We start from the raw sequence: 12,513 nt of genomic DNA on the forward strand, positions 1-12,513 counted from the left end.
GAGAGAAAAAACTGCGCCCATGTTCCCAAAATATTGTTTATGAATGTTCTTTTACATTTAAAGGGGGATATGATATAGATATGAATAATTTACATTCGTATGGATTTTTTTAAGTGAATCCCAAAAGTTTATTTTATTGGTATCTGACAAAGGCAGAGCCTTGGGCAGAGGTAGGAACCAGCCTCTTACTCTCCCAGCAGACACTCCCACTTCACCAGGCCTCAGAGAAAGTGAAATGACTCAAGGACCGGATGTGCTGCTTTCAGGGGAGTCTGCTGATGTTGAGACAGAGGGCAGGGGGCATCTGGAGTTCGGCCTGTTTAGTTCCACGAAAACAAGCACGGGCCAGAAGAAGAGAGAAGACACCGTGGGCTGCACCTAGCTGGGTCTTTATTGCTGTGTCTCTGGATTTGTAGGCCACTCCCCGACTTTTCAGCTCCCGAACAGTTCCTTGGGGCAGGTGACCAGTGACTGACACAGCATATACACCTGGCTTAAAGTTACCCATCAAATGAGGAGCTGGTGCAGTCATACATCATCTCTCTGTTGCCCTTCATTTGCAGGTACACTTCGCAATTGTCACAGCTGTCATATTCAAACTGGCCTATGGTCTTGACTAACAAGCACAGCAAACAAGCCCACAGATGCCGCAGGTCTTTCGGCACCGTCTCCAGGGCCATCCTCACCAATGAGACAAATCAGCCGCAGGAAGTAAACAGATCACTACCCAGAATCCATTGGTATGGATTTTAAGGTCAATTTTGTTATATGTATATGTATTTCTGATATTGATTAAGGTATTGTGATTGTGTAGTTCATTTTTAAAATGTAACGTATAATTAGGAAATACAGGTTGTTGATGGATAATCATAAATAATAGTCAAGTTTGTAGTCATGTTACTTAGATATTCTAGATATATAGAGATATATTTCAGATAGGCATTCTTCATATCTCTCAAAGGCTGCAGAATATGGCATTTAAAATATTTTAATAACTTAGGACTTTTCATGACAATGAGACACTCTGCTCCTGGCAGCACCAATCTACTTCGAGAGGAAGATGGGCATCGAAGAGGCTCCTTATGGAGTTTGATAGCCATTTGGGCAAGAAACTGCTCTTGCCTGGACTGTTGCATAAACTGGACAAAGAGAACCCGCAGAGAGAGAACTGCTGAACTTGCCTAAAGGTGAGATGATCTTTCGGGGTTCCTGATTCATGGAAGAGTCTGCAAGACATTCTGCAGGACACAGCAGATAGTGACTGAACTGCCTTTGAAATTTCCTGCTTCATGGAAATGTCTGCTGGATACTATGGGCCTGTAGGCCGAAGATGGATGCCCCAACGGTACAAAAGAACTTTGGGTAACTGTACAGGCAGCGAGATGTCTCTGTCATTTCTAGAGTTTTCTTATTTCTTGTTTACTTAGGTAATATTATATCCTTCTGGAGTCTTTGATGGAGTTGAAGAATGGATAGATAATCATAGTTTCCTTAATTATGATAAAGGATAAAATAGATATAAATATTTAACTGTAATTCTTGTGTAATAACTGTTTTGCTATATGTAATTTTACTATGTTAAAGTTAAAGCCTTTCTTTTTTGTTTAAACAGAAAAAGGGGAAATGATGTGGGAGTGATTTCTTATTAATAAAGAAACTGCCTAGACCCATTTGATAGGCCAACCCTTAGGTAAGCGGAGAAAGCAGAACAGAATGCTGGGAGAAAGAAGCTGAGTCAAGGAGTTGCCATGGTTCTCCCACTCCAGACAGACGCAGGTTAAGATCTTCCCTGGTAAGCCAGCTCGTGGAGCTACACAGAGTATTAGAAATGGGTTAGATCAATATGTAAGAGCTAGCCAATAAGAAACTGAAACTAATGGGCCAGGCAGTGTTTAAAAGAATACAGTTTGCATGGAATTATTTCGGGGCATAAGCTAGCCATGCTGGCGGCCGGGTGCAGGGGACACAGCCCACTGCTCCTAACACAACACTCATATCTAGGCAGAACCATTGGATTTTCATCACCAACGCTTTGGGAATGGGCGAGCTGCCCTGAGTGTGGAAGGCAAAAGTGAGAGAGCCAAGCAGTGGTCTAAAAACCTCTAGCACGTGAGGGATAAGAAGCCAGGAGTCAACCTGAAGAAAGGGGGGACATATGGGGGCCCAGGAGGGAATGTCTTAAGAGCATAGTGGAGTGAGCTGGGAGATCAATGGAACCTGGGGAAGGATTTGGGAAGAGGTCAGGTACTGGTGAATCTGCATTGGGAGATCCCCAGTGCAGGGCTAAAAGGAGATGGGACAGATTGAGGAAAGCAGGGGGTGAAAGAAACTGAATCTTGGAATGAGTCTATGCAGAAAGAAGGGATGTGGAGGGCAGGGTTGAATCAGGAGAGAAACAAATTTGTTTGAGTTCTGAGGGCCTAGAGAGGAGGGTCACCAGTTGGGTTGAAGTTTCTAAAGGAATGAGTAGAGTCAGAATTCTCAGTGCCAAGTACTCTGGCCTTGGATGCCGGGTGAGGATGCCTTCCTCTGTAGATGAAGGACAAAAGACAAGGCAGGACTGAGATATTTTATTATGGCTTTTATTTTGACACTGAGGCAGGAGACAAGATCAAATACGGAGGCTGCAGGCAAAGCTAAAGGGACTTGACAAAGCACATGTCAAAAGCTACTCTCAGAGAGGCAGCTGTTGAATTTCCAAGAATCTGAAGAACAAGTTGTTAAACACAGCTATTGAAAATCAAGTTCGAATAGTTCCACACAAACATCCCCAACTCCTTTGTGAGGATGATGATCCTGGGGCAGCCAATCTTAAGGCACAGACATGGTGGAAACGAGAGCAAATAACACATGACAAACAGACCGAGCAAGACTCCTCTACGGGGGGGGGGGGGGGGGGGGGCCTTCGGCCTGAGCTTGCCAACCGAAGCCCCAGGCAAAGGAATTCCGCAGCAGTGGAGAGGGGTCAGACGGCTGCGCTCAGCACAATAGACCAGCCAGCTCTTATTGATTTTCTGGGCTAGGCTAAAGTTTGGCAATTGTCCCTTGGTTGTGGGCATGGTTTTAGAAGATGTTTTTCCTTCTTGTGGGTAAACATTCTGACCTTGAGGTTTGTGGGCTAATGGACAGTGACTTGACCCGATATCAGCTGTGTTGCTCCCGTTGCTGGGAATCGTTGTCTTGCAGGGAAGTTCAGTTTATGTTTTGCTTTAGACGCAAGCACAAGGAAGGGGGGGGGTGGGTAGAAGAAATACAGTCCAACTCCAGCAGACAATAGGTCAGGCTAACCCTTTATTGTTATGGTTTTGGATCAACCATTTCTCAAATATTCGGAGCTCAGTGGAGCCTGATCCCAAGGGCGCAGCTGACCAAGGGGACAGACAAAATATGAAGACAGAGATGTCCAATACCTTCGTCTCCCATCAGACATCTGTGGGTTTAAGTGAAGAGTCGGTGCTTTTAGAGAAAGCAGGCTTCAAGTCACTGCAAAGTAACCAAGGCAACTGTTATCAGAGCCCACACATCAGAGGCTTTATCTCTGGCAGGGCTTGTGGGGAGCCAACAATGCGGTGCTCAATTGTGACCTCCGGAATTAGTGATTTTGAAGCCAACCAAAAGCAAATGCTGTGATTCCACTCTGATAGGTGAGCTGACATCTGAGCCGATGTCAGGATGTAGTAATACGGGCGGCGGGGCTGCGTCCCCAGCACCCCGGCTGCCTGGCTAGCTTATGCCCGAAATAACAACACACAAACTGTATTCATTTAATCACTGCTTGGCCCATTTCTATCTAGCCTCTTCTAGGCTAATTCTCACATATTAATTTAGCCCATTTCTAATAATCTGTGAAAGTTTCGGCATGTCTAACCTGGCGGCTTGCTTCATCGTGTGCGTCTGCCCAGGAGAGTGGAGCATGGCATCTCTCTGAGGCGTCTGCTCCCGAGAGGAGAGCTGTGGAGTCTGAGCTCACTTCCTCTTCCTCCCAGCCTTCTGTTCTGTTTACTCCTCCCACCTATCTTTTAACCAATGAGGGCCAAGCAGTTTCTTTTTATTTAACCAATGACCTTCCTCCATCATCAGGAGCTTGCCGAGGGCTTTGGGTGGGATAAGGCTTGTCCTCAGTAGCGTGTATCCTCTGTCTTTGTCACTCGGATGTCCCATCTCAAAGGCCACCGGTTCTAGCTTAGTCCAGTCGCAAAGGCTCCTCGTGTCTGTGAACATTCTGGCCTTGTGACCATTTAATCTGATGTTTTATGACAGAGCAGTTGAAGGCATACCTTACTAGGCAACAGGTCAAGAGCTCAGAATCTATCTGCCTTTTGGACCCTGTTGCTTCCTGTCTCAATGACTCAAATTGGGTGAAAGTTTAGCCTTTTCTGCAAATGGCGTAGCCATTGGACCTCAGCAGAACTGAAAACGTCTGCTCTTGAAAGGGTCTGCTGAGAACGAGGACATGTTGATCATACATCTAACGAAGGACTAGTTTGCCAGAGTTTATGAGGAACCCATAAAATATATCAGTGAATAAACAAACCAATTAGGAAAAGGGCACAAGACATAAGCTGATATAGATGGCACGTGGCATAGGGAAAATGCTCAATATCATTAGTCTTCAGGGAAATGCACAGTGACATACCACAGCACCTGCAGAGGCCAAACCGAAATAAAACATAATGAAAACCCCAAATGCCAGGAAGAACACACAAAGACTGGCTCACTCATACAAGGCCATTAAAAATGCAAAATGACAAGTCACTCTGCATAAGAGTACCAGTGACCCAGCAACTACACTCCTAGACATTAGTCCGAAAAAGTGAAAGTGAATGTCCACGCAAAAACCTGCACTTCCATGTTCAGGGGCTCTTTATTATCGTCAAAACCTAGAAACACTCAATGTCCTCTGACGGGTTAAGTGTTAGTGACCTGTGGTCTTCACCTCATCCATACCTTTAGAACACTACTCAACAAGGACAGGTTTGTAGAGGCACCCACTTGACAACCAAAAAGCCAATCCTAAAAGATCGACAGGTCATGAGATTTTGTTCATCAACCTTACTAAACCAGCGTGATTAGAGAAACGGAGAGCAAACCGGGTGGTGGGGGCACACACCTTTAATCCCAGCACTCCCGAGACAGGCAGGTCAATCCCTGAATCTGAGGCCAGTCTATTCTACAGACTGAGTTCCAGGACAGCCAGAGCTGTTATACAAAGAAACCCTTTTCCGAGGGGGGGGGGGGGAAGAAAGAAAAAGAAAGAAGAAAGGGAAGAAGAGAAAAAGTGGAGAAGAGATCCATGGCTGCCAGGCATTGGGGATGGAAGGAGCAAAGAGGGAGGACGGCCTTGAAAGCAGAACGGGAGGAGTCCCTGTGGCGACAAGCCCTGCGTCTCACCTGTGCCTGATGCCACCACGGAGGAAATGCTGTGTAAGAACATAAGGTACCTCTTTGCATTATTATCACCTGTCTTTTCAGAGATAGTCTCACGCTGTTCTCCAGGATTGCCTGCAGCTCTCTCCATCTAACCCAGGCTGGCTTCAGACTCAGGGTAGTCTCCTAACTCCACCTCCCCAAGTGCTGGGATTGCAGGTGTGAGCCATCACACCTCATTCTTTGTATTATATCTTATGACTCCAGGTGAATCTGCAATTATCTCAAGATCTAGTTAAAGGCATAGTTAAACTGGGAATAGAATTTGATTTATATAGCATACTTAATTGGCAAAATTATATCTTCAGTTCAGCAGAGGTGCAGGGTAGTGGAGGGCAGTAACTAGATCATCAGGGCACAGCCAGAGGGCTCCTTGTGGCAGAACTGTTCCACTTCCTGACTATGGAAGTCACAGGAATCGACATGTGTGAGGACCACACGTTACATACACAGATGATGGCAGATCAAGCACGAGTCTCAGCGAAGTGGATGAGCACATCACTATTAGGCTCCTGGATGTGACTGCTGCTATCCAATGCCATCCTTAGCTAAAGACATGAGACCTCGCCGAGTTCTTCTGTTTTCAGTTTTAATTTATGTGTATGGATATTCTGCCTGCATGTATATATGTGCATCTTATATGTACAGTGGCCTCAGAGGCCAGAAGAGGACAGCAGATCCTCTGAAACTGGAGGTTGTGAGTTACATGTGGGTACCTGGAACAGAACCCTGGTCTGGTCCTCTGGAAGAACAGACAGTTCTCTTACCTGCTAAGCCACCCCTCCAGCCTTCTGTCCTGTTTCTTACAGGTATATGTGAATATATGAGTACCACAAAACTTAAATAGCAAAAATCACCAAAAAATGTGTTTTTCAAAAGTTAGCACTAAAAATACTAAATCTATGCTGTGTAAGCTGCCTCACTGCAACAATGCTGCTGTAACATCTGTAACATCTGTGGTGGTTGGCTAATGCCATACTGGTAGCTTAAAACAGACCCCCAACAGGAGTATTTACACCATGAGAATGGGCAAACACCATGAATCAATACTTTCTCCACAGACCATTGTTACACATTTACCCGTGCACCAAGAGCCAGCCCACCGACCAGAGTCTGAGGAGGCAGAGTTCACTTAGGGTACAGAAACAAGTGTAGTGGGATTAACTGGACACTGTCCATAGTCTGTTTGGTGGCCTGGCCTGCCCTGCCAATCACTATGCACCTTTTGTAGAAGGGTTTGGGGAGGAGCTGAGTTTGAGCTAAGGAATACTCAGGCCATGGGCATCTGAGGCGACTTTCTTGTCCTTCATAATCGACTCTGTCATGCCCACTGACTGCTACAGAGTTGGCAGGTACCCTACAGAGAGTCTGCCTTGCCTGTGAGCCTGTAATCCTCTCTTCCACAAAGAAGTTCGCCAACCCCAGGGAACCAGAAACTCTAAGCAGGGCTTCTGCTGGAGCTACATGTATCACATTCTGTATGGTGGGCATATGTTAACTAAAGGGCTAAGCCTTTGACCCTTGATTCCCCTTCTGCCTGAGACTCAGCCTGACTGTAAGCAGAGATATGGGCTGCACCAGTTACATGGTGTAGGGCACTCTCCCAAAGCTCCAAAAGCAGACGCCCACACTACCTAGTGGGTCTGAATTGTCCTCCCAGTCTTTATCATGTTACTATCTGTCTATGGTGTTAATAATTCTCCTACGAGAGACAGGCAGATCTCTGTGAGTTCAAGGTCAGCCTGGTCTACAAGAGCTAGTTCCAGGACAGGTACCAAAGCTACACATAGAAACCCTGCCCCAAAAAGTTTTTCAATGTGGACATAACAACAGACAAAGAGGAAACCCAGAGAATTTTTAGGTCATATTTTGAAAACCTGTACTCCACAATTAAAGGAAATTGACAATTTTCTGGATAAATATCACTTAACAAATTTAACTCAAGACCAGATAAACAAATTAAACAGACCTATAACTGCTAAAGAAATAGAAACAGTCATCAAAAGTCTCCCAACCAAATAAAAGCCAGGGCCAGCACCAGATGGTTTCAGTGCAGAATTCTACAAGATTTTCAAAGAAGAACTAATACCAATACTCCTCAAATGGTTCCACACAATAGAAACAGAAGGAACATTGCCAAACTCTTTTTATGAGGCTACAATTACCCTGATACCCAAACCACACAAAGACATTACTAAGAAAGAGAATTACAGACCAATCTCACTCATGAACATTGATGCAAATATACTTAATAAAATATTGGCAGACCGAATCCAAGAACACATCAGAAAAATGATCCACCATGATCAAGTCAGCTTCATCCAAGAGACACAGGGATGATTTAACATACGAAAATCTGTCAATGTAATCCACCATATAAACAAAATGAAAAAAAAACCACAAAATCATCTCATTAGATGCTGAAAAAGCCTTTGACAAAATACAACATCCCTTCACAATAAAGGTCCTGGAGAAAGCAGAGATACAGGAGCATACCTAAATATAATAAAGGCAATACACAGCAAGCCAACAGCCAACATAAAACTAAATGGAGCGAAACTCAAAGCGATCCCACTGAAATCAGGAATAAGACAGGTTGTCCACTCTCTTCATATCTATTCAATATAGTACTCGAGTTCTAGGTAGAGCAAGACAACAAAAGGAGATCAAGGGGATACAAATCAGAAAAGAAGAAGTCAAACTCTCACTATTTGCTGATGATATGATAGTTCACATAAGCAACCCCCCAAATTCTACCAAGGAACTTCTTTCTACAACTCATAAACACCTTAACTAATGCATCAGGATACAAGATTAACTCAAAAAAAAATAGTAGCCCTCCTGTCCACAGATGATAAATGGGCTGAAAAAGAAATCGGAAACATTACCCTTCACAATAGCCACATAACATAAAATATCTCAGATTAACTCTAACCAAACAAGTGGAAGACCTGTATGACAAGAACTTTAAAATATTTGAAGAAAGAAATTGAAGATGACACCAGAAAGTGGAAAGATCTCCCAGACTCTTGGATAGGTAGAATTAACATAGTAAAAATGGCAATCTTACCAAAAGCAATCTACAGATTCAATGCAACGCCCATCAAAATCCCAGCAAAATTCTTCACAAACCTCTAAAGAACAATATTCAGCTTCATATGGAAAAGCAAAAACCCAGATAGCCAAAACAATCCTGTACAATAAAAGAACTTCTGGAGGCATCACAATCCCTGACTTCAAACTCTACTACAGAGCTACAAGACTGAAAACAGCCTGATATTGGCATAAAAACATACAGGAGGACCAATGGAACCAAATCAAAGACCCAGATATTAATCCACACACCCACAAACACCTGATTTTTGACAAAGAAGCAAAAAATATAAAATGGAAAAAAGAAAGCATATTCAACAAATGGTTGGCATAACTGGATATCAACATGTAGAAAATGAAAATAGATCCATATCTATCAACATGCACAAAACTCAAGTCCAAATGGATCAAAGACCTCAACATAAAACCAACCACACTGAACCTCATAGAAGAGAAAGTGGGAAGTACACTTGAATGCATTGGCACAGGGAACCACTTCCTAAATATAACCCAGTAGCATAGACACTGAGAGAAACATTTAATAAATGGGACCTCCTGAAACTGAGAAGCTTCTGTAAAGCAAAGGACACAGTCAACAAGACAAAATGACAGCCTACATAATGGGAAAAAATCTTCACTAACCCCACATCAGACAGAAGTCTGATCTCCAAAATATACAAAGAACTCAATAAATTGGTCATCAAAAGAACAAATAATCCAATTTAAAAAATTGGGTACAGATCTAAACAGTGAACTTTTCAACAAAGGAATCTAAAATGACTGAAAGACACTTAAGAAAATGCTCAACACGTTTAGCCACCAGAGAAATGAAAATCAAAACAGCTCTGAGACTCCATCTTACACTTGCCAGAATGGCCAAGATCAAAACACTGATGCTGGAAAGGATGTGGGGTAAAGGGAACACTCCTACATTGCTGGTGGGAGTGCAAACTGGTACAGCCCCTTTGGATATCAGTATGGAGATTTCTCAGAAAATTAGGAAACAACCTTGCTCAAGACCCAGCAATACCACTTTTGGGTATATACCCAAAGGATGCTCAAATGTACCACAAGGATATGTGTTCAACTAAGTTCATAGCAGCATTGTCTGTCATAACCAGAATCTGGAAACAACCTAAATGCCCCTCAACCAAAGAATGGATAAGGAAAGTGTGGTACATTTACACAATGGAGTACTACACAGCAGAAAAAATGACATCTTGAAAATTGCAGGCAAATGGATGGATCAAGAAGAACATCATATTGTGTGAGGTAGCCCAGACCCAGAAAGAAAAATATCATATGTACTCACTCATAAGTGACTTCAAACATAAAGCAAAGAAAAACCAGCCTACAATTCACAATCCCAGAGAACCTAGACAACAATGAGGACCCTAAGAGAGAGAGACATGGATCTAATCTACATGGGAAGTAGAACAAGACAAGACCTCCTGAGTAAATTGGGAGCATGAGGACCATGGGAGAGGGTAGAAGGGTAGAAGGGTAGGGGAGAGGAAGGGAGGGGAGCAGAGAAAAATATATAACTCAAAAAAAAGCAATTTAAAAATAAATAAATAAAACTGAAAAAAATGCTTTTAAGAAATCTCCCCCCCCCAAATAAAAATAACTAAATAGAAAACAAATGAATCTCTTATCTGATACAACAATCTGCCTGGGTGCCTCCCCTTGAATACCACAATCTGAGACATTACAGGGGTTGAAGCAGGGTCTCACATAGCCCAGGCTACCCTCAAGATCACTGGTTAGCTGAGGGTGATCCTAAACTCCTGATCTGCCTGACTCTACTTCCCAAGTGCTGGGATTACAAGTGTACAGCATTGGCCTGCTTAGGCTCATGCAAAGTTTACAGCTGTTCTTGTTGAGGCCAGGGTTCCTCCAGGTGCCTTTGAGGGAAGGTCAAAGGGGAGGGGGAGTTTGGGGCACTTAGGATATGACAGTTAGTGCTTGGTGCCAGCCTTTGGAATCTGAGCTGAGAGAGGCGTTGGTGGCAGCAAGGCTAAGGACTGAGAATAGCATGGTGGCATCCACAGGCTGGTGGCCCCAAGAAGCTGGGCCATCGTGGGTACTAAGCTAGTAGGAAAAGCAGAGGGATGGTGGTCAGAAGCACACTCTAGAAATCACAGCATGGCCCTGGGGATGTGTAGAAGCAGCGAAGAGACAATGAGCCCTGAGGGTGAGGTTAGCAACATCAGTCAGGATCCAGGATCCACTTGGTTTCTTTCTACAGAGCCTGATGCCTCCTCTGGCTGAGGTAGGATTTGGGGTAGACGCTGGAAAAAGGAACAAGGAAAGTAGAGGAGGAAAAAGGACAGTGCAAAAGAAAACACTAAAGAAAAAAGTGTTCATTCTCAGCATAGGCAAGAAAGGAAAATTAATGTTGAAAGCTGAAGGGAGTTGGGGACACCCTGGTGATATTAAATGTCTCTATTTTAATCAAAAAGGCTAAAGGTCTTAACTGAGAGTCTAAATCACCCCAGAGACCAGACTAAATTGCAGCCTTTGTAATTCTTAAATTGTCATAAGAGTCTGAAATTATCAAACTTCTCAGAACACGTCCCAAGTTACAAGACAAAGGTCACCTAGAAAAATGAAGAACGGCCAGGATGCTCTTCTCAATTCACGGGGACCAGCCCCGCTGACTTCCCTCCAGAGCTCCTTGTCCTTGGTGGCTGTGGCAGGGCAGGAGGCAGGGCTGGAGCCGCGGCCCCATGCTGCCACCTGTAGTAACCTCCGTGCAGGTGAGGCAGGATTGTCAACTTGGCTGCAGAAAAGAATTGCAGGAGAGATGGAAGGAATTAGAGAGGGTCTGGGCTGAGCATGGTAGGTTTCCCAAAAGAGAGTCACACGTCAGTGTCTCGACAGTGGCCATGAGTGGCTTCTGAGGTCACATCTCAAGAGGTTCTGGAGAAACTTCCCCTGCCTTTTCCTTGTTAAAGACACCATAAAATGCTTTCTTCTATGCGCTGACTGGGACTGCAGCTGATGATGCAAACCCCGGCTCACAGGGGATGCATTGAAGAGAAGGGGTTTCTACTTGGAACAAAAGTTAATAGTCATATCTGTTCCAGAAAATACTTGGGAGGAGAGTGAAGACATCATACTAACCTTTAGCACGGTTCACAGCTATTTTAACATTCTTGTTTGAAACTCTCTCTCTCTGTCAAAGGAATACCGTCTCTATGTAGGCAATATTCAACAACACATTTTGGTAACTGTGCTGCAGTTCTGATGCTCAGCAAGCCAGAAGCTCCAACCGGGCTCCAGAGTGTGGGGACCCTTTACTTTCCCATGTGCCTTTCACTTACTGTGTCCAGCTGCTCCTGGATGGACTAGTGCAGAGGAGGAAGCTTCCTAGGCAAAGGGGGTTTGATCTAGAAGGCAGGAGGCTGCCTTGAATCTCAGAAAAGTCTGGGTCCTGTGGAGACCCAAACATGGACGCAAGAATTGAAATTGCTTGTGCCTAAGAAGAGAAAGAATCGTGGCAGTCCCTTCAAGGCACAGGAGCTGTGTCTTTCTTCCTCACAAAAGGACTGTGCCCTGTCTCACACGGTTAGTACTTAGTAAACGTCCGCAGGCTAAAAATCCTTAGCGAAGGTTTACGGAATTAAATGGAATATAAAGATAAGAGACAGAGATTTAACCAATCCCCTGGGAATGTGGTGAGCACCCCAGGAGACAGACTCTAAACTCAGTGACCCCCACACCTCCACCCCACCCTGCCTGGCAGGTCACAGCAACCAGCCACGCATATATATAATCATCGCTAGTTACCTCATGAGCACCGGGACCACTCAAGTGTGTTCCCACTAGATAGCCTCCCTTGGAGGAGAGACTTCTGCTGTGTGCAGTGTAAAACCTTGGAGTTCAGAGAGGCCCTAGGGTGACACTACAGGCCCGATGTGGGCCTAAGCCCATCACCTCCCAACTGTCTACCACACACGCCAGCTGAAGCCACCAGGAGCCACTCCCCTC

General features: G+C 44.4%; 1 pseudogene; it reads right to left on the reverse strand.

Annotated features, from left to right (window-relative positions):
• Nucleotides 1–262: 262 nt before the first annotated feature.
• Nucleotides 263–683, reverse strand: LOC121463278 (annotated as a pseudogene).
• Nucleotides 684–12,513: the final 11,830 nt, after the last annotated feature.

Source organism: Microtus oregoni, unplaced genomic scaffold (assembly GCF_018167655.1).
Source record: "Microtus oregoni isolate MIOR12 unplaced genomic scaffold, Mior012 000026F_ref0000081, whole genome shotgun sequence".
Classification (NCBI taxonomy): Eukaryota; Metazoa; Chordata; class Mammalia; order Rodentia; family Cricetidae; genus Microtus; species Microtus oregoni.